General features: G+C 45.1%; 1 protein-coding gene across 2 annotated transcripts in view; it reads right to left on the bottom strand.

Annotated features, from left to right (window-relative positions):
- Window positions 1–22,232, bottom strand: part of GAA (alpha glucosidase) — a 480,333-nt gene that overhangs the window by 212,025 nt on the left and 246,076 nt on the right. The window lies entirely within an intron of this gene.

Raw genomic sequence — 22,232 nt, forward strand, 5'->3', positions numbered from 1 at the left:
AGTTACTTATGTGCAGTGGTAAATGGCTGTGAAATAACGTGGACGTTATCTCATGCAGGCTGCAGTGGCAGGCCTGTGTAAGAATTGTCAGAGCTCCCTATGGGTGGCAAAATAAATGCTGAAGCCCATAGGGATCTCCTGGAACCCCAATACCCTGGGTACCTAAGTACAATATATAAGTATCATATACATGGGAATTATATGGGTGTACCAGTATGCCAATGTGAATTGGTAAATTTAGTCACTAGCCTGTTAGTGACAAATTTGGAAAGATGAGAGAGCATAACCACTGAGGTTCTGGTTAGCAGAGCCTCAGTGAGACAGTTAGGCATCACACAGGGAACACATACAGGGCACATACTTATGAGCACTGGGACATTGGAGTGGGTACTCCCAGGTCTATGTTCCACTGTATAGTCCATTCCCTGTAGAGATATGGACCACCTCAACAATTTAGGGTTTTCACCTTTCATTTGCTTTAGCCAATGTAGAGGTTTGTGGTCTGTCTGAACAATAAAATGAGTGCCAAACAGGTATGGGCTCAACTTTTTCTGTGCCCAGACCACAGCAAAGGCCTCCCTCTCTATGGCAGACCAACGCTTTTCTCTAGGGGTCAACCTTCTGCTGATAAAAGAAACTGGTTGATCCTGGCCCTCAGAATTCAGTTGTGATAACACTGCCCCTACCCCTAATTCAGATGCATCAGTTTGAACAATTAATTTATTGGAGTAACATGGGCTTTTTAGGACTGGTGCAGAGCACATGGCCTGTTTGAGCTCCTCAAAAGTTTTCTGATAGCTAGCTGTCCATAATACCTTTTTAGGCATTTTCTTACTTGGGAGATCATTAAGAGGGGCTGCTATGGAGCCATAGTTTTTAATGAATCTCCTGTAATACCCTGTGAGGCCTAAAAAGGTTCTCACCTGGGTCTGAGTTGTAGGGGGAACCCAATCCATGATTGTCTGGACTTTCCCCTGCAGTGGTGCAATCTGTTCTCCACCTACCAGGTGTCCCAGATAAGCCACCTTTCCCTGCCCTATCTGGCACTTGGAGGCCTTGCTAGTGAGGCCTGCCTTTTGCAGGACCTCCAAAACATTCCGAAGGTGGACCAGGTGCTCATCCCAGGTGGAGCTAAAGACAGCAATATCATCAAGATATGCTGCACTGAAAGCCTCCAACCCTTGCAGGACTGTGTTCACCAACCTCTGAAAAGTGGCAGGTGCATTTTTCAAACCAAAGGGCATCACTGTAAATTGGTAGTGCCCTCCTATAGTTGAAAATGCAGTCTTAGGTTTAGCATCTTCTGCCAATTTGATCTGACAATACCCTGCAGTCAAGTCAAAAGTGCTAAGATACTTGGCAGATGCCAGTGTATCGATGAGCTCATCTGCCCTGGGTATAGGGTGAGCATCAGTTTTTGTTACCGGATTGAGACCTCTGTAGTCTACACAAAACCTCATATCTCTCTTCCCATCTTTGGTGTGAGGTTTTGGTACAAGCACCACTGGGCTAGCCCATGGGCTTTCAGAAGGCTCAATCACACCCAGATCCAACATTTTCTGCACCTCTTGTTTAATGCAGTCTCTGACATGGTCAGGCTGCCTATAAATCTTACTTTTGACAGGCAAGCTGTCTCCAGTATCAATTGTGTGTTCACACCAGGGTGTTGTACCTGGCACAATTGAAAAGAGGTCAGAAAATTGTCCAAGGAGATTGATGCAGTTGTCTTTCTGTTCTGCAGTCAGACAATCTGCCAAAACTACTCCCTCCACTAAAGCATCTGTTTCAGTGGTGGAAAAGAGATCAGGGAGAGGGTCACTCTCTTCTTCCTGTCCCTCAACTGTTGCCATGAGCAGGGTGAGATCAGCCCTGTCATAGTAGGGTTTTAGGCGGTTGACGTGAATCACCCTAAGGGGACTCCTGGCAGTGCCCAGGTCTACCAGATCGGTAACCTCACCCTTTTTCTCAACAATTAGATGGGGTCCACTCCATTTGTCCTAGAGTGCTCTTGGGGCCACAGGCCCCAATACCCACACCTTCTGTCCTGATTGGTACTGGATCAGAACAGCCTTCTGGTCATGCCATTGCTTTTGGAGCTCCTGGCTGGCCTGAAGGTTTTTACTGGCCTTTTTCATGTATTCAGCCATTCTGGATCTTAGGCCAAGTACATAATCCACTATGTCCTGTTTAGGAGCTTTTAAAGGTTGTTCCCAACCCTCCTTCATAAGAGTGAGTGGACCTCTTACAGGGTGTCCAAAGAGGAGTTCAAAGGGGCTGACGCCCACTCCTTTCTGGGGTACCTCCCTGTTAGCAAAAAGGAGGCAAGGTAACAGGACATCCCATCTCCTCCTGGGTTTTTCAGGGAGTCCCATTGTCATACCTTTGAGAGTTTTATTAAACCTCTCTACCAGTCCATTAGTCTGTGGATGGTAAGGAGTGGTGAACTTGTAGGTAACACCGCACTCCTTCCACATTGCTTTCAAGTATGCAGACATGAAGTTGCTACCCCTGTCTGATACTACCTCTTTAGGAAAACCCACCCTGGAAAAGATTCCCAGGAGGGCTTTTGCCACTGAAGGAGCTGTAGGGGTCCTTAGAGGAATTGCTTCAAGATATCTTGTGGCATGGTCCACAACCACCAAGATAAACCTATTGTCTGAAGCAGTAGGAGGGTCAAGGGGGCCAACTATGACCCTCTTGAACAATTTGCTCTCCACACTTATGATGCTCCTCTGGGAGATATTAGCTTGTTGGTCCTAAAGAGCTTTCTTCGATCAAAACTATCCATACTCCTCACAAGTAGCCTCTGTATGATCTGGTGAGAGGCACAGGTTACACACACAATGGTGATCGGTGTAAGGGTATTTCAAGTGGCACCAAGGACAAAATTGAAATGGTATCCATTCCATCAGGATTACATTCTTTTTGGTACAACAAGTATATAGGCCCAAAACCCGACTGGACCCGTCCTAAAGGGCGTGTGATTGAAAAAAATGGTCCCGAGTAGTTTGAAGAGAAAAAAAAAAACAATGTGACAGATCACGAAGAGAAAACAAGATCGAAAGTACAATACTATCGAATATGGAGAAGATGGAAAGTATGGGACCGGAGCAAGTTGGAGATGGAGTGAAAAATTACATATCCGAACCCTCTTCTGGAGAGAAAACAATCTAACAAAGGACTCAATGTACATGCCCAGTATCACTGAGAGGGAGGAGTCACTTGATCCTGTGACTCGAAAAAACTTCTTAGAAGAAAATCAATTTGTAACATTTCAGACCCAACGCTAGATGACAGGATAATGCAAAGCATGTGTATCTACAGCCACACATGCCATCGAACATCCATTTACTTTGGGGGATTTAAATAAAGAGGGATGGTCAGGCAGCTGCAAGAATGCAGGCAGAGCAGAAAGATAACCCTTCAGAGTACTCAAAGCACAGCCCTGCTGGGCAAGGGTAAGAATAAAAAGAAGGACATCAGAGAGAGAGGCAGAAAAAGGGTTAATAAACTTTTCTGTACAATACAGATTTTTTTCATCTGCAGGTGTATATCACCTTGGTGGAGGGATGCCTGGCTGCCAGAATAACAGTGCAGGCTTCGGGAGGAAGGTCAAAAGCTATCAACTGTCACCACTCAATCTCCACGCAAGAAGGCAGACATATGACAGGTTCGGGTGGAGGGTCCTCCCCTGCTGCTGCGACAGAAGATTCTCCTTAAGAGGCAGCCTGATCGGAGGATTGATGCTCAAAGTCAGAAGTTGGGGATACCAGACTCTCAATGTTCAGTTCAGAGCCACAAGGTTGACTTGGGGTTCAGTCGTTCCTGATCTTTTTGAGAACTCTAGGAGTGGTATGGGCAGAAAAAATACAGGGGGCCTGAGCTCCTCTCAAAACTAAAATTGTCTCACTGAGCAAGAGTTGCCTTGGAAACTCCAGCATGTATAAGGGCTGACATTGCCTGTTTTCTGTGGAGTGAACAGATCTAACCAAGGGTCACCTTGTGCCACCTCTGGAAGGAGACACCACTCGAGATCCACTAGGCATCGGCGGCTGAGTTTGCCGGTCTGGCGTTCAGAGAACCTGCCAGAGGCTGAACCACCTGGGATATGCCCTACTGTTCCAGCCATGATCAGAGACACAGGACCACTTGACAAAGGGTCCATTACCAAACCACACCCTGTTTGCTGTAGTACCACATGGTGGTGGTGTTGTCCATGAACACTTGAACAAGCCTTACACTGATGGAGGGTAGAAAGGCTCTGAATGCTAGTCGGATCACACAGAGCTCCAACAGGTTTATGTGGAGCCCGAATTCCACCGAAGAACAGAGTCCTCTGATCTCCACCTCTCCCAGATGGCCAATCCCTCCCAGGACTGATGCATCTGTCACTATGGTCAGGTCTGGTTGGGGAAGGAGAGTGGTCTGTGGTGAACAAATGCAGTTTGTGAGCTAAGAACTGCAGATCTTTTGCTGTTTTCCCGAGATCTGAACCATGTTGTAGAGATTCCCTTGATGCTGTGCTCACTGGAACTTCAGGTCCTACTGCAGAGCCCGTATATGCCATCTGGTATAAGTTACTAGCAGGATGCAGGAGGCCATGAGGCCTAGGAGCCTTAGAGTCAGTCTTACCGAAATACAGAATAGATGCTGAAACATCAGTAGCATAGCCTGAATATCCTGGACTCGCCGTTCAGGAGGATTAGCCTGAAACTGCAGTGCCCAGAACAGCTCCAATGAAAGGCAGCATCTGAGAGGGATGCAGGTGTGACTTCAGGACGTTGATAGTGAACCCCAGCAAATGCAGGGAGTTCGCCGTGATCTGGAGGCGGGAGATGGCAGCCTGGGGTGAGCTCACCTCCAACAGCCAGTCATTGAGATAGGGGAAGACTGGCACACCTGATCTCCACATATTTTTCGCGACCACCGCCATCACCTTGGTGACCACAGAAGGGGTGCTGGTAAGACTAAAGGGGAGCACGGTGAACTGAAAGTGCTTGAGGCCTTCTGTAAACCACACAGTGCAGATGGGCAGGCGGCGGCTCCTCTGTCAGAGGCGCCACCCCGCCCCCCACCCATCAGCAGCAGAAAAACTTTTTAAATGAAATGATAATAAATTATATTTATTATTGTTTTAGTTTTGAAGGAGTGGGGCCGTGGGGTATGACAGGCAGGGAGAGAGAGTGGCGCGCACTCCCCTCAGAGCACATGTGTGTTTGGCTGGTCACCTCAGGACGGCCAAACAGACATGCGCACTGAGCTCTCTCCAACCCTGCACTGTGTTGCCAGGTTGGAGACAACAGGCCCAGGCTCACAGTCTGTTTGGATTACAAGGCCAGGGCGCTCAGGCCAATCCTAACGCTGCTCTCGTGCTGCCAGATTGGCCGCAGGGCAGGCTGGGAGCCTGTGCCAGGGAGCCTACAGTCCAGCTGGAGACCAGACGTGCGGCGGTGTCACAGTAATTTTTTTTTTTATTATTATTTATTTTGTTCACCCTTCCCCCACCCCGACCTGCCACTTTGCACGACTGCCAGCAGTGACTGGCAGGCGGGAATGTGAAAGCAGGCGTCCTACAAATCCAATGCTACCATTAAGTCTCCTCAGTCCAGGGCAGACAAGATCTGAGCCAATGTGTCGCACTCCAAACACCACAGATACAAAAGGTGTGGGTCTTTAGCAGACATGGCGCAGCGACAGGCTCCACATGGTTTAAACCCTGCCTTCCTCAAGAACATCCTCAACACATAAGGAGGATGAACCTCAAAAAAAAGAAGAGGAGAACAAAAAGTCAAAGAAATCCAGTTAAAAAAACTACTGAGTGGTAGCTCTTCTCCGGATCAGTGCAAACTGGCACAGAAAAAAACAAACTGATGTCAGCGCATTAAGGTGGTGCCTATATAGGTGAGGCGGACGTCACTTCCGCCGCAGACTACGCAGCGTGGAGCCGATCAATGCCACCTATCGGCATCCTGAGGTACTGCTCACTAACAATGCTCCGGATCCAGTCTGACGTCTGTGGAAATTCAAAAGGAAAGGCAACTGCGATTGGATGTTTCTATTAGATATAATAAGCTGAACGTGGTGCATAAAGTATACATTTAGGGAACTGCTAACTTTTTGCGGGAGAGGTTGAGGGTTCATAGAATCTAGGATAGGAGGCAGACCCTTGTCCTTTTTGGGAATCAAAAAGCAGCAGGAATAGGAGCCACAGCCTAATTCTGGCACGGAACTATCTCTATGGCTCCCTTGGCCAAGGGGGCCAGGACTTCCTCACGGAGCAGGGCCAAATGATCCTCCATCAGACAGCCTTACAACAAAGGTATTGAGGGAAAGGTAGTTTTGAAGGGGAGGGAGCAACCCCTCCGAATAATCTGAATGTTCCATAAGACCCTCCTGTCCGATGTTATGGACTGCCTGTGGTGGAGATGATATTACAAAGCAATGGGGTAACCTGAAAAGTTGCAGGACCTGGGAATAATATAGTACTTATAACAAAATGGTCCCACTTGTGGGACCATTTTGTTATAGGTACTAGTGGCGAAGATGACGGCAGATTCTGCCACCAACTGGACCTCCATTATCTTGAAGTGCACGAGTAGGAGGGCTTAGAAGCTGCAGCTGCCATGGGGGGGGGGTGTTTGTGGAGTTCTAGCAGACCGCTGGGACCTGACCCCAGGGGTCGAAAAGAACTGGGCCGTCGCTTTATGCATAGGCTGGGAAGCTGGTGCAGGACGATGGCTGGGACAGAGTTGGTGCAGTTAAATGCCTACTCCTTAGCCACAAAAGGAGTGAAAGGCAGACTGGGTTTGACGTGGGTGTAGGAAAATACCCTCTTTTTGGCATGGTTACCTCCACTTTTTGCCTGCTTTCAGTGCACTTAGGCTGTCTCACTGGGATTCTGCTAACCAGGAATCCGTTGATTGTGCTCTCTCCATCTAGGACCTTTGTGCACTTCACAATTGGTATATTGGTGTCCCCTTATAAGTCCCTAGTATATGGTACTTAGGCACCCAGGGCATTAGGATACCAGGGGTTCCCCATGTGCTGCAGCATCTATTTTGCCACCCATGGCAGCCCATGCAAAGTGTGTATGCAGGCCTGCCACTGCACCCTTTCACCACAGGTCACTACACCAGGTCACTGAAAGTCACCCCAATAGTAGTCCCTTCCAGCCCAAAGGGCAGGGTGCAGGTCCCTGTGTGTGAGAGCACCCCTGCATGAGCAGAAATGCCCATACAAACTCCAATTCCACTGCACTGGACTTAGTAAGTACGGGGAAGCCATTTCACCCATATACTGGACACAGGTCACTACGTGTGTCCAGCTACATAATGATAACGCCGCATCTGGGCATATTTGGTATCAAACATTTCGGAATCATACCCTAATACAGTTGCCAGTATTGGTTGTATGATTCTGTGCACTCTTGGGGCTCCTTCGAGGTCTCCCCAGTATTGCTTCTACCAGTCTTCTAGGGTATTCCAGGCAGCCTACACTGCTGCCACCCCTCAGACAGGTTTCAGCCCTCCTGCTGCTTGACCATCTCAAGCAGAGGAAGGCAGAACAAAGTATTTCCTGTAGAAGAGGGAGGCAACACCCTCTCTCTTGAAAATGGGTGTTAAAAGGCTTGGGAGCGGTAGCCTCCCCAAGCCACTAGTTTCCTTTGAAGGCCACTTTGGTGCCCTTCTTGCATAAATCTGGTTTCGCCGGTCCATGTTCTGTTGCAAAACTGGACAAAGGAAAGGGGAGTGACCACAGCTCCTCCAGGTGGCCACTCGATTCTGCCATCTTATAATCAAGATGTGCAGAGGCCCCTGGAAGCATGTGAGTGTCCAGGTCAGGCAGCTGACGTCACACGCTTTCTGATAGGTGGTCACCATGGAAGGTGACCAGACCCCTTTTTAGGGCTATTTAGGGACTCCATTGTGGGTGGGTCCCCAGATTCGACATGCACAACTCCACCAGGACTCCTGTGCATCGTTTACTTCTACTTCTGGACACTGGAACCGCAACTGGACTCTTCAAGAACCAACAAGACAGAAACACCCAAAACAATCTTGCCTTGCAACATTGTTTTCCTGGCTCCTTCCAGAAACTGCAACATTTCCTCGGCTGTGCATCCTCTGGGGGTCAGAGAGACTTCAGTCTCCCCCAAGAAGCAAGAAGGAATCTTCCTTGGAGTGAAGGAGTCACTCCCTGGCATCTGCAGGAACCAAAAGCAAAGACGACCGGCTGCGTGGATCTGCTCTCCTCTGGACCCGAGTGGATTCTGCATCACCCTTGGTGGTCTGGAGTGGTCCTTTCTGTCCACTGTCCAACGTGGGAGACTGTGAGCCCTTGCCTCTCCTTGCAGGACAGTACCCCTTGGCACTGTGACTCTTGCAGCAACCAAGGCTTATTGACTACTGCCCCAAGGGATCTTCAGGCTCCAAGTAGCCCCAGCCTCCAGCACTTCATCCTGCCAAGAACAGTGTCCTCTCTGCTGATCCAGCGACGTGGGACTCCTCTCCAGGTGTGCTGACCGGGCCTCACGGCATCTTACTGTGCCTACTGCCAGTGGGTTGCCAGTGGGGGCTGCAACTACTTCTGCTGGCTCTCCCAACTGCTGAGGGTCAGCCCAGATTCCCCTCCACGGATCTCGTCCCCTGGACCTTGCTGGTCCTCTTCAGCCTTTCATGCGTCTTTTGCTTCTTCTTGCATTTACCAAGGCTTGTACGTGGGTTTCTTAAACCACTGACCACTGGCATGGGACACTATCTGCACCACCCCAAGGACTCCTCTTTTTCTCCTGAGTTCCACAGCTAGTCTTCTTCCCCCGTCGACCCGGATCTTCAGCCACAGAAGGGTGGGTAGTGGCAGCTGCCACAACTGGACAATCCATTGTATAATGGACTCTGTCCCCTTCTTTTGCAGGTCCTCTTCTTCTAGAATCCACCTTTGGTTTCTTCTAGTCTGGTCCTGTTCCTGCACAATCCTTTTCTATGTCCTCTTGTTAGTCCTTGGGAAGACCAGGTACTTACCAATGCCCTCCTGGTCGCTGGGGTTCACTTAGGTACTCACCTCTTGGGGTTTCTACTTTTTCCAGCATCCCTCTAACAACTCTGTATTTTTGGGTGGGAGACTTCACTTCGCATTCCACAATTTCTTTAGTATATGGTTTGTTCCTCCCCTAGGGCCATAACTATTCTTATCAATTTTTTTCTTGTGCCAATTCCTATGGAAAATGTTACTTCCCCATTGGACATCTGTTCGTGGCATGTAGTGCTGTAGATTCACATGCTGTGCATAAGTCCGCCATCTAGTGTTGGGCTCGGAGTGTTACACGCTGTTTTTCTTTGAAGAAGCTGTTTGAGTCACGAAATTGAGTGACTCCTCCTCTCAGTGATAGTGCGCATGGGCATCAAGTCCTTTGTTAGATTGTTTTCCCGCAGGAGAGTGAAATAAAAAGTGTACAAGTGTTTATGTACATATATAGTAAAGAAATGAGATGTCCATGCAATGTATATACATATTTACAGTATAATAATACGGCAATGGCTACAGGCTTCCAGGCGAAGGAAGGGCGCATGTGAATCGACAGCACTACATGCCACGAACAGATGTCCTACTGGGTAAGTAACATTTTCCTTTCAATGGCATGTGTCGCTGTAGATACACATGCAGTGCATAGAGTGAAAAGCAGTCCCTCCTAATAAATAAGCGGTGGCTAGCCTGCAGGAGTTGTAGTAGTTTGAAATAGTGTTTTAAGCACTGCTTGTCGGCAAGATAATACATCCACACAGCAGTGTTTAGTAAATGTATGTGGTGTAGACACTGTGGCTACTTTACATATGTCTGCCATTGTTATATTTCCTAAGAATGCCATTGAAGCTCCTTTTTTCCTAGTGGAATGAGCTTTTGGAGTCAGTGGTAGCTGTCTTTTGGCTTTAAGATAGCAAGTTAGTATACATCTGATTATCGTGCTATTCCAGTTTTTGAAATAGGATTACCTTTGTGAGGCTGTTGAAAAGCCTAAAAGTTGTTTGGATTTTCTAAAATCTTTTGTTCTGTCTATATAATAAATGAGAGCTCTTTTAACATCAAAGGTGTGAATAGCTCTTTTAGCAACTGAATCTGGCTGTGGATAGAAGACTGGCAATTCTACTGGCTGACTGATATGAAAAGGCGAAACCACTTTTAGTAGGAATTTTAGATTTGTCCTAGGAACTATTTCCTTTTTGTGAGTTTGAAAGAAAGGTCCTTCTAAAGTGAATGCTTGGATTTCACTAACCCTTCTTAAAGAAGTGACTGCTACTAAAAAGGCAACCTTCTATGATAAAAACTGAAGAGGGCAAGAATGCATGACTTCAAATGGTGGTCCCATAAGTGTTATGAGTACAATGTTAAGATTCCGTACAGGAGCTGGTGGTGCTCTAGGTGGAATAACTCTTAAGACCTTCCATAAAGGCTTTTATAACAGGAATCCTAAATAGGGAAGTATGTTGTCTGTTTTGGAGGTAAGCAGCTATTGCTGTTAAATGTATCCTAATAGAGGAGTATGCAAGGTTTGCTTTTTGTAAATGTAGCAAATAGTAAACAATATCCTGAACTGAAGCTTTAAGTGGATCAATGTTTTTAGGTTGACAACCATTTAGATGCATAACACTGTCTGGTTGTGGGTTTGCGTGCTTCAGGAGTGAAATCGACAGGTTAAGTAAGCGGGTATTGGGAGGTCTGATTTGACCCCTCCTTTGAGTCAACAGATGTGGTCTATTTGGTAGCTTTTGATGTGGTACTACAGACAGATCCAACAGTGTTGTGTACCAATGTTGACGTTCCCACATAGGAGGTATGAGTAACTATGGTAAGCGAGGTTTGTTTTATCTTTTGGAGCAGAAATGGAATTAGTGGGAGAGGTGGAAAAATGTAAGCAAATATCCCTGACTAATTGATCCATAGAACATTGCCCTTGGATTGAGGGTGTGGGTACCAGGATGTGAAGTTTTGGCATTTTGCGTTTTCTTCTGTGTTGAAAAAGGTAAATTTCTGGGGTTCCCCACATTTGGAAGTATTTTTGAATCACCTGTGGGTGAATCTCCTATTTGTGTACTTGTTGCTGCATCCTGCTTAAGAGGTCCGCAAGTTGATTGTGTATCCCTGGGATATACTCTGCCACTAATTGAACTTCATTGTGAATTGCCCATTTCCAAATTGTCTGCGCAGAAAGGAACAATTGAGATTAATTTGCCCCCCCCCCTGTTTTTGCAGATAAGACATTGTTGTCATATTGTCTATTCTTATTAACACTTTCTTGTGTGTGATTTGTGTTTGAAAAGCTTTGAGTGCGAGGAACACTGCTAGTAATTCTAAGTGATAAGTGTAATGGATTGAGTCCCATTGTTTCTGTATAGTAAGACTGCTGAGATGAGCTCCCCAACCTAACATTGACACATCTGTTGTGATTATGGTCTGAGGCATAGTGTCCTGAAAGGGCCGCCGTTTTGACAGGTTAGTACAATTCCACCACTGCAGAGAGTGGTAAGTTTGGCGGCGTAACAACACTAGATCCTGAATATGACCCTGTGCCTGAGACTACTGTTGCGAGAGACACTGTTGTAGTGGTCTAATGTTTAAGCATGCATTGGGTACTATTGCTATGCATGATGCCATCATACCCAATAGTTTCATGATCAATTTTACTTGCTTGAAGCTTGAATTCTCACTGGGTTGGTGTATGCTAACGCTGATTGAGTGTTGAGAATTGCTCCCAGATACTGTTGTATTTGTGCTGGTTGCAGTTGAGATTTTTGATAACAGATTGTAAAGCCTATGTTGTATAGAGTGGATACTGTGTGTTCTGTTTACATGTGTGAATTGTACTGGCTTTTAAGAACTGTGACCCAGATACGGAAATACATGTATGTGTTGTCTTCTAAGGAATGTTGCAACCACTTCTAGACATTTGGTAAATACCCTTGGTGCTGTTGTTACTCCGAAGGGTAGCACTTTGAGTTGGTAATGCTTTCCTGCTATTACAAATCTTAAATATTTTCGATGTGCTGGATGTATTGGAATGTGAAAAAAAGCATTTTTGAGATCTAAAGCTTTTATGTAATCTTGTTTTTGTAATAGGGGAATGAAATCTTGTACAGTGACCATATGAAAGTGTTCTGAAAGTATGTATAGATTGAGGGGTCTGAGATCTAGGATTGGTCTGAGTGTACCATCCTTTTTTGGTATGCGCAAGTATGGTGAATATACGCCTGACCCCTGCTGGGATACAGGTAATATATAGCTCCTTTGAGAAGTAGTGATTGAACTTCTTGTTTTAATAAAATGAAATGCTCTTGAGTGAGTTTGTGTGAACGAGGTGGAATGTTTGGTCGAATGGAAATGAGTTCTAGACAATAACCATGTTGGATAACTGATAGAACCCACTGATCCGTAGTGATGTTGTGCGATTGTAGATAGAGATTTACCAGCTTTCCTCCCACAGGAGATGTGTGGTCTATGGGGATGTTGAGAAAGTCACTGTTCATTTGATTGTGAGGAACCTCTGGAAGTGGAAGGTTTACCTCTTCCTCTATTGTTGGATGTTCTATATGACCCTTTAAATGATCCTCTAGTGTGGAATTGTGAGGATTGTTTTTGATGGGAGGTTGCTGTTTCCGCAGCTGATGGTTTGAAACCCCCTCTAAATTGTGGTCGACAAAAAATTCCTCTGGTGGGTGTGGTACATAACGCCCCCATGATTTTAGCAGTTTATGAATCTTTTTTAAGTTTGCCTATGGCTGTGTCCACCTCAGGGCCAAATAAGTGTTGTTTATCAAAAGGCACGTTTAGTACTACCTGTTGTATTTCAGGTTTGAAGCCTTAACATCTTAACCAGGCATGTCTTCTAATAAGCACGCTGGTTTTAATTGGTCTGGCTGCTGTATCAGCTGCATCCATAGCTGATCTAATAGCGTTATTAGATATTGCTTGCCCTTCGTTTACTATTTGCTGTCCCCTTTTTTGGTGTTCTGGAGGGAGGTATTGTAATAGCTCTTCCATTTCATCCCAGTGTGCTCTGTCATATCTAGCCAAAAGAGCTTGTGAATTGGATTTTCTCCAATGATTTGCAGCTTGTAAAGCTACTCCAGCTGCATCTATTTTCCTGCTTTCTTTATTCGGAGTAGGGGCATCTCCTGTGGACTGACCTTTTCCTTGCTGTACCAACTACAATTGAATCAGTAGGTAATTGGGTTCTTATAAAACACTGGGTCTGACGGTGCTGGTTTTGATTTTTTATCCACTCTAGGAGTTATAATTCTAGCTTTAACAGGCTCTTGAAAAATATCAGAAGCATGTCTGAGCATTCCTGGAAGCATGGAAAGACATTTGTATTGTTTATGTGTAGACGCTAGTGTGTCAAAAAGAAAATCTTGCTCTATCTGATCTGTATGCATTTGTACATTATGATAGGCTGCAGCTCTAGCCACTATTTGATTGTATGCAGTAGTGTCTTCTGGTGTTGAGGGTCTGGCAGGATATAGATGTGGGTCATTTGGTAGAATGGGATCAGAGTCATTTGTATCCCTTGGATCTGTATCCTGATGGTCATCACGAAGGTCATCCGTATGTGGTGAAATTGAGGATATATGTCTTGATAACTGTGCTTCATATGTGGGTGATAGTGGTGGCGGTGTGGAAGGAATAACAGGAGAATGTGGTGGTGAAGGCTGTTTATGCTTTATAGCCTCTTCCGGTTTGTCTTTGAAGACCTTCGTTTATGGAGGAACATCTTTTGAAATGTCTTTAAAAGTTAATTTCCTTTTAAAGGACATTGGAGGGGAGGCAGTTATTCTTCCTGTTTCCTTTTGAATGTGTTTCTTTTGCTGTTTAACGTCCATCACCTCTAAAATAGGTTGAATGTCCATAGAATCCTGGGTAGAAGTAGTTTGTTTACTACCCATGTCTTTCAACTCTGAAAATGTGAGTTCTCATCGAACCAAAAGCATCACCTCCGAAGATGGTGTTGATTTGTTTTTGGGATCAGAAGATGGGCTTTCTGATTTTTGGCTTGATTCCGAGACTGGTGTAGGAGTTTGTTTGGTCGATGCTGAAGGCACTTTAGTCTTGAATCTCGGAGCTGAACCCAAAGGTCGGTCATCCAAACTTACTTTTCGAACCCGACCATGGCCCGAAGGCAGTGGAGGATCGACTACTAGTGTTATTTGAGTCTTTTTATGCATTTTTGTGTGGTGCGATGGGGCAGCTGTACACGTACTGTGCCGGAGGCATGTATTGGATGTCGTCATCGGAGCGTTGATCAGAGTCTGAGTCTTGGATGGAAAAGACTGCCCCTTGCAGAACTTCTTCTTGAGCATGTTCCTCACCAAAAATATCTGATGTGTCTTCTGTGGATTTTAACGCCATGTCGAGACAACGAGCTCTACGGTCCCGAAGTCTTTTTAGATTAAGTTCTACAGGCATCACAATTCTCTTCTTGATGGTCTGGAGATAGACAAAGATTACACACAGAAGGTTTATCGATATGCGCAAATATATCGTGACACCGAGGGCATAATCGAAACAGAGTTTGTCCATCAGACCTACATTGAAGTAGGTGCTTGTAAGGGCAAGAAATTCGACCCAGATGGCCAAATTCGGATTGAGTATAGATGGAAACACGCTGAAAAACAATACTGATGATATTATAGAAAAGATAGAATAAGTTCTGGATTACCGAACAGAGATTCATTTGATTGAAAGGAAACATGTCCGAACCCGATGGGTGAAAGAAAACAATCTAACAAAGGGCTTGATGCCCATGCACACTATCACCGAGAGGAGGAGTCACTCAATCTTCTGACTTGAAAAGCTGCTTCGAAGAAAAACAATTTGCAACACTCCGAGCCCAACACTAGATGGCGGACTTATGCAAAGCATGTGAACCTGCAGCTACACATGCCATTGAACAAATATATGGAAAATGTCACTTACCCAGTGTACATCTGTTCGTGGCATTAGTCGCTGCAGATTCACATGCTGTGCACATCCCGCCATCTAGTGTTGGGCTCGGAGTGTTACAAGTTGTTTTTCTTCGAAGAAGTCTTTTCGAGTCACGAGATCGAGGGACTCCTCCCATTTCGGCTCCATTGCGCATGGGTGTCGACTCCATCTTAGATTGTTTTCCCCGCAGAGGGTGAGGTAGGAGTTGTGTATTATAGTAATAGTGCCCATGCAATGGAGTGAATACGTATGTACATAATGTAGTTTAAAGTGATATATTTACAAATTTACAAATGTTCAAGATCAACTTCTAAACGGCTACAGGCTACCGGGGAGGCGGGTGGGCGCATGTGAATCTGCAGCGACTAATGCCACGAACAGATGTACACTGGGTAAGTGACATTTTCCGTTCGATGGCATGTGGAGCTGCAGATACACATGCTGTGCATAGACTAGTAAGCAGTTATCTCCCCAAAAGTGGTGGTTCAGCCTGTAGGAGTTGAAGTTGTTTGAAACAATGTTCGTAGTACTGCTTGGCCTACTGTGGCTTGTTGTACCGTTAACACATCTACACAGTAGTGTTTGGTAAATGTATGAGGCGTAGACCATGTGGCTGCCTTACATATTTCGGTCATTGGAATATTTCCTAGAAAGGCCATGGTAGCACCTTTCTTTCTAGTTGAGTGTGCCTTTGGTGTAATAGGCAGTTCTCTTTTTGCTTTAAGATAACAAGTTTGAATGCACTTAACTATCCACCTAGCAATGCCTTGTTGAGATATTGGATTTCCTGTATGGGGTTTTTGGAAAGCAATAAATAATTGTTTTGTCTTCCGAATTAGTTTCGTTCTGTCAATGTAGTACATTAACGCTCCTTTGATGTCTAATGTATGTAGTGCTCTTTCAGCTACAGAATCTGGCTGTGGAAAGAACACTGGAAGTTCTACTGTTTGATTCCAGTGGAACAGTGATATGACTTTTGGTAAGAATTTAGGATTTGTTCGTAAGACTACCTTATGCTTGTGTATCTGAATAAATGGTTCTTGTATGGTAAATGCTTGTATCTCACTTACTCTTCTTAGAGATGTGATTGCAATTAGAAATGCAACTTTCCATGTTAAATATTGCATTTCACATGAGTGCATAGGTTCAAAAGGTGGACCCATAAGGCGAGTTAAGACAATATTGAGGTTCCATGAAGGAACTGGTGGTGTTCTTGGTGGTGTAATTCTCTTCAGGCCTTCCATAAACGCTTTAATGACTGGTATCCTAAATAAAGAAGTTGAGTGTGTAATTTGCAGATAAGCTGAAATTGCGGTAAGATGTATTTTAATGGATGAAAAAGCTAGCTTTGACTTTTGCAAATGTAGTAAGTAGCTTACAATGTCTTTAGCAGATGCGTGTAAAGGTTGGATTTGATTATTGTGGCAATAATAAACAAATCTCTTCCACTTATTTGCATAGCAATGTCTAGTGGTTGGTTTCCTAGCTTGTTTTATGACCTTCATACATTCCTGTGTAAGGTCTAAGGGGTCCGAATTCTAAGATTTCAGGAGCCAAATTGCTAGATTCAGCGATGCTGGATTTGGGTGTCTGATCTGTTGTTTGTGTTGAGTCAACAGATCTGGTTTGTTTGGTAGTTTGACATGAGGCACCACTGAGAGGTCTAATAGTGTTGTGTACCAAGGTTGTCTTGCCCAAGTTGGTGCTATTAGTATGAGTTTGAGTTTGTTTTGACTCAATTTGTTTACTAGATATGGAAGGAGTGGGAGAGGGGGGAAAAGCGTATGCAAATGTCCCTGACCAACTCATCCATAACGCATTGCCCTGAGACTGATCTTGTGGGTATCTGGATGCAAAGTTTTGGCATTTTGCTTTTTCTTTTGTTGCAAATAGGTCTATTTGTGGTGTTCCCCATCTCTGGAAGTAAGAGTTTAGTATTTCGGGGTGAATCTCCCATTCGTGGATCTGTTGGTGATCCCGAGAAAGATTGTCTGCTAACTGATTCTGAATCCCTGGAATAAACTGTGCTATTAGGCGAATGTGGTTGTGAATCACCCAATGCCATATTCTTTGTACTAGGAGACATAACTGAGTTGAGTGTGTTCCTCCCTATTTGTTCAGATAATACATCGTTGTCATGTTGTCTGTTTTGACAAGGATGTGTTTGTGGCTTATTATGGGTTGAAATGCTTTTAGCGCTAGAAATACTGCCAGTAGTTCTAAGTGATTTATGTGAAATTGTCTTTGCTGAGTGTCCCATTGTCCCTGGATGCTGTGTTGATTGAGATGAGCTTCCCACCCTATCATGGAGGCATCTGTAGTTATTACGTATTGAGGCACTGGGTCTTGGAAAGGCCGCCCTTGGTTTAAATTTATGCTGTTCCACCATAGAAGTGAGGTGTATGTTTGGCGGTCTATCAACACTAGATCTAGAAGTTGACCCTGTGCCTGTGACCATTGTGATGCTAGACACCGTTGTAAGGGCCGCATGTACAATCTGGCGTTTGGGACAATGGCTATGCATGAGGACATCATGCCTAGTAGTTTCATTACCATCTTGACCTGTATTCTTTGATTTGGATACATGACCTGTATTACCTTGTGAAATGCTTGTACCCTTTGTGGACTTGGAGTGGCAACCCCTTTTCTTGTGTCGATTGTCGCCCCTAAGTACTGCTGTGTTTGGCACGGCTGAATGTGCGACTTTGTGTAGTTGAGTGAGAAACCTAGTTTGTGGAGGGTCTCGATAACGTACCTTGTGTGTTGTGAACACTGGTTTTGCGTGTTGGTTTTGATTAACCAATCGTCTAGGTACGGGAAGACGTGTATTTGCTGTCTTCTGATATGCGCTGCTACCACTGCCAGGCATTTTGTGAAAACTCTTGGCGCAGTTGTTATCCCAAATGGCAACACTTTGAATTGGTAATGTACCCCTTGGAATACAAACCTTAGGTACTTTCCGTGTGAAGGATGTATCGGTATATGGAAGTATGCCTCCTTTAGGTCTAGTGTTGTCATGTAGTCTTGCTGTTTGATCAATGGGATTACGTCCTGTAACGTCACCATGTGAAAGTGATCTGATTTGATGTAGGTATTTAACGTTCTGAGATCTAATATAGGTCTTAGAGTTTTGTCCTTTTTGGGTATGAGAAAGTACAGAGAGTAAACTCCTGTTCCTTTCTGATGAATTGGTACTAATTCTGTTGCTTGTTTTTGTAACAACGCTTGGACCTCTATTTGTAGAAGATCCATGTGTTGTTTTGACATATTGTGTGTCTTCGGTGGGACATTTGGTGGGAAATTGAGAAATTCTATGCAATAACCATGCTGGATAATTGCTAAGACCCAAGTATCTGTTGTTATCTCCTTCCATTGTTTGTAGAACTTGGTTTGTCTCCCCCCCACAGGTGTTATATGTTGGGGATTTGTGACGTGCAAGTCACTGCTTGCTTTGTGGAGTTTTGGGACTTTGGAATTTTCCTCTACTTTTTTGGAACTGTCCCCCTCTATATTGTCCCGGAAAACTTCCCCGCTGATATTGGCTTTGATAAGTGGGCCTTGTTTGTGAGGTTGTGGGTTCTGTGCTTTGTCCTCGAAACCCCCCTCGAAACTGTGTCTTTCGAAATGTGCCTCTGCTCTGTGGGGAGTAGAGTGCGCCCATGGCTTTGGCCGTATCTGTGTCTTTTTTAAGCTTTTCGATGGCAGTCTCCACCTCCGGCCCAAACAACTGCTGTCCGTTAAATGGCATATTCAGCACGGCTTGTTGTATTTCCGGTTTGAATCCTGATGTACGCAGCCATGCATGTCTCCTTATTATCACTGCTGTGTTTACAGTTCTAGCAGCTGTATCTGCTGCATCTATTGCTGACCGTATCTGATTGTTTGAGATACTCTGTCCTTCTTCCACTACTTGCTGTGCTCTCTTTTGGAACTCCTTGGGCAAATGTTCTATAAAGTGTTGCATTTCGTCCCAATGAGCTCTATTGTATCTGGCCAACAAAGCCTGTGAGTTTGCAATACGCCACTGGTTTGCTGCCTGTGCTGCCACTCTTTTTCCTGCCGTGTCGAATTTACGAATCTCTTTATCTGGAGGTGGTGCATCTCCTGAAGTGTGTGAGTTTGCCCTCTTGCGAGCTGCCCCTACTACTACTGAGTCCGGTGTTAATTGTTGTGTGATGTACATGGGATCAGTTGGTGGCGGTTTATATTTTTTCTCCACTCTTGGAGTAATAGCCCTTCCTTTTACAGGCTCCTCAAACACTTGTTTGGAGTGCTTTAACATTCCAGGTAGCATGGGGAGACTCTGGTACTGGCTGTGTGTGGACGACAGTGTATTGAATAGAAAGTCGTCTTCAATTGGCTCAGAATGTAGGCTGACATTATGAAACGCCGCTGCCCTAGACACCACCTGCGCGTAAGCTGTACTATCTTCTGGTGGTGACGGTCTAGCTGGATAACAGTCAGGACTATTATCTGACACTGGCGCATCATAAAGATCCCACGCGTCTGGATCGTCCTGACTCATCCCTGTATGAGTTGGGGATTGCATCATTGGTGGAGTGGCTATCGGTGATGGTTGCGGAGAGCGTTGTGGGGACGGTGGCGGGCTTACTTGTTTAGCCACCTTTGCCTGTGGCTGCTTGTCTTTCTCCTGGAAGGCAAGTTTGCGTTTCATTCTAATAGGAGGGAGAGTGCTGATCTTCCCCGTTTCTTTTTGGATGTGGAGCCTTCTTTGGGTGTAGTCTGGCTCCATTGTCTCTAGTTCCTGTCCAAATCTGTGTGTTTTAATTTGTGAGGACAGTCCTTGTTCCTCTGTGTAGGAACTTGATTTCGGTTCCGAGGCCGGATGTTTCGGTATCAAAACCTTTTCGGCTGCTCTTTTCGGTTCTGACAAAACCTTTTTTATTTTCGGCGTCGTGGTCTCTCGGTGCCGACTTATTTTGGTTCCGCTGTCTCGGTGCCGAACTTGCTCGGAGCCGCTGTCTCGGGCCCGAGATTGCTGAGTGGCGGTATCTCGACCGGAGTCGGATGACTTCGACACCAGCGTGCCCTTTTTCGGTGCCGATGATCGGTCACCCATTTTTCGGGTTAAGCCATGGCCTGTTGGCGGTGGCGTCCCCCGGGCTTTCGTGGTCTTTTCGTGAGTTTTATGTTTCAACGTCTTACTCACGGTTTTCGGCATTTCTTCTGGATCGAGCTCGTCCGAGTCCGACTCCTGGATGGAGAAAGTTTCTTCTTCCTCCTCGAAACGCCCTTGTCCTGTCGGCGCCGACGCCATCTGCAGTCTTCTCGCTCTTCGGTCCCTTAATGTCTTTCTGGACCGAAACGCTCGACAGGCTTCACAAGTATCTTCCTTGTGCTCTGGAGACAAACACAAGTTACAGACCAGATGCTGATCTGTATATGGATACTTGTTATGACATTTTGGGCAGAAGCGGAATGGGGTCCGTTCCATCAGCCTTGAAGAGACACGTGGCCGGGCCGACCAGGCCCCGACGGGGTATCGAAAAAACCCCGAAGGGCCACCGGAGCTCTTCAAAAATCGGTGTCGATCTGTTATTACTAACCCGATACCGAACGCAAACAATACCGACGATTTTTCCGAGATTCTAACTAACTTTCTGACCCGAAACACGGAGCGAAAAGAAACACGTCCGAACCCGATGGCGGAAAAAAAAAAAACTAAGATGGAGTCGACGCCCATGCGCAATGGAGCCGAAATGGGAGGAGTCCCTCGATCTCGTGACTCGAAAAGACTTCTTCGAAGAAAAACAACTTGTAACACTCCGAGCCCAACACTAGATGGCAGGATGTGCACAGCATGTGTATCTGCAGCTACACATGCAATCGAACATATATATATATATCCATTTCCACCTATGCAAGGTAAATCCTAAAATTGTACTCATACAAAGCAAAAAATATAAGAAAATCTACCCAACATTTTGTCAAATATGTCCACTTTGCACTGGTCTGGCTGCATCCAGACCACATAAACAGACCAAGAAATCCTTACGTGCAGAACTCGAACAAGAGGGAAAGCGGCAGCAGCTGCTTGGTTATGCACTATCACTGTGTCAGACACTTGTAAAGCAGCTAGAAGGATATATATTTATACAATTACTACTCGGATTCAGAATCGAGGATGAAGTGCTTGTCGTTGCTAATCAAGCAATTGTCATTCTTTCACTGTTTAAACCTTCAGGCAAAGGGTTGTTCTGGAGGTAAGCTTGGCATTTTCTTCTACGTTCATGACTATCAATGAAGATCTTAAGAGAGAGGAAACATTACTTATAATATTGCTTCTGCATCACAGAAATCATTGAAGTCATAAACAACTCTCCCTCCTCCCCAGTTTGTACTTTCCAATGGCAAGGAGTTCTTCAGAGAACAGTATATTAGCTTTAGTCCCAACAAATGAATTGAGGCTCTCAAGCAACTGCCTGTACAATGTGAGCTTCTAAAAAGAAATAGTGCACATTTGTCTGCTGATCATTTTATATTCAAATTCACACCTTTGACCTTAGGAATTATTTAGACAGCAGTATAACGACCTAGTGCTGCAATGCAGTCTGATGGGTAAAATGAGGAACTCAGAAAAAAATAGCCTACATAGGCGAAGGAAGCTGTAACTACGCATACACATACCAGATTCCCCCTTTTTTAAATGTACATTCTATTTTATGGATTTGAAGTGTTACAGAATCCCTGCATGCAGGCAGGAATATTCTACAATTGAGACAATCATTGAAAATACTATGGTGCAAAACAGTTCATTTCCAGTTTCAGAGCACCACTACCCCTCAAAACACTTGTTGACTGTATCTTTGTCTTTGACCCCATAAAGTGCTCTAGTGCCCTTCCCCTAGATTTGTGCTATACAAATATCACATACATACACATTATAGATGGGACCATGTTCTGTAGGATTTTAAATATTACAAAGGAACCTGCATGCATATTTCTGCACAGAATGAGAAGCACTGGTACAGGCTGAACTCGTTAAGGTTCTCTGTGTGGGTGGTAGAGGTGGCATCAGTCGTACATTGGTTGAGCCGGCTGAAATGCGGTTTGAGGAGCAATCTGAGAAAATCATTTATGGACTTGGCTTGGGAACGGTAGAGGGAACAGCCTGTGGAATAGCCATGAGCAGAGTCACCCAATGCATAGGGGATTATGGTCATCATATATTACTACTGCTTAACTATTACAAATCCAAGTCTAAATTTACTCAGAAAGAGAAACTTTAATTCAGATTT

Source organism: Pleurodeles waltl, chromosome 10 (assembly GCF_031143425.1).
Source record: "Pleurodeles waltl isolate 20211129_DDA chromosome 10, aPleWal1.hap1.20221129, whole genome shotgun sequence".
Classification (NCBI taxonomy): Eukaryota; Metazoa; Chordata; class Amphibia; order Caudata; family Salamandridae; genus Pleurodeles; species Pleurodeles waltl.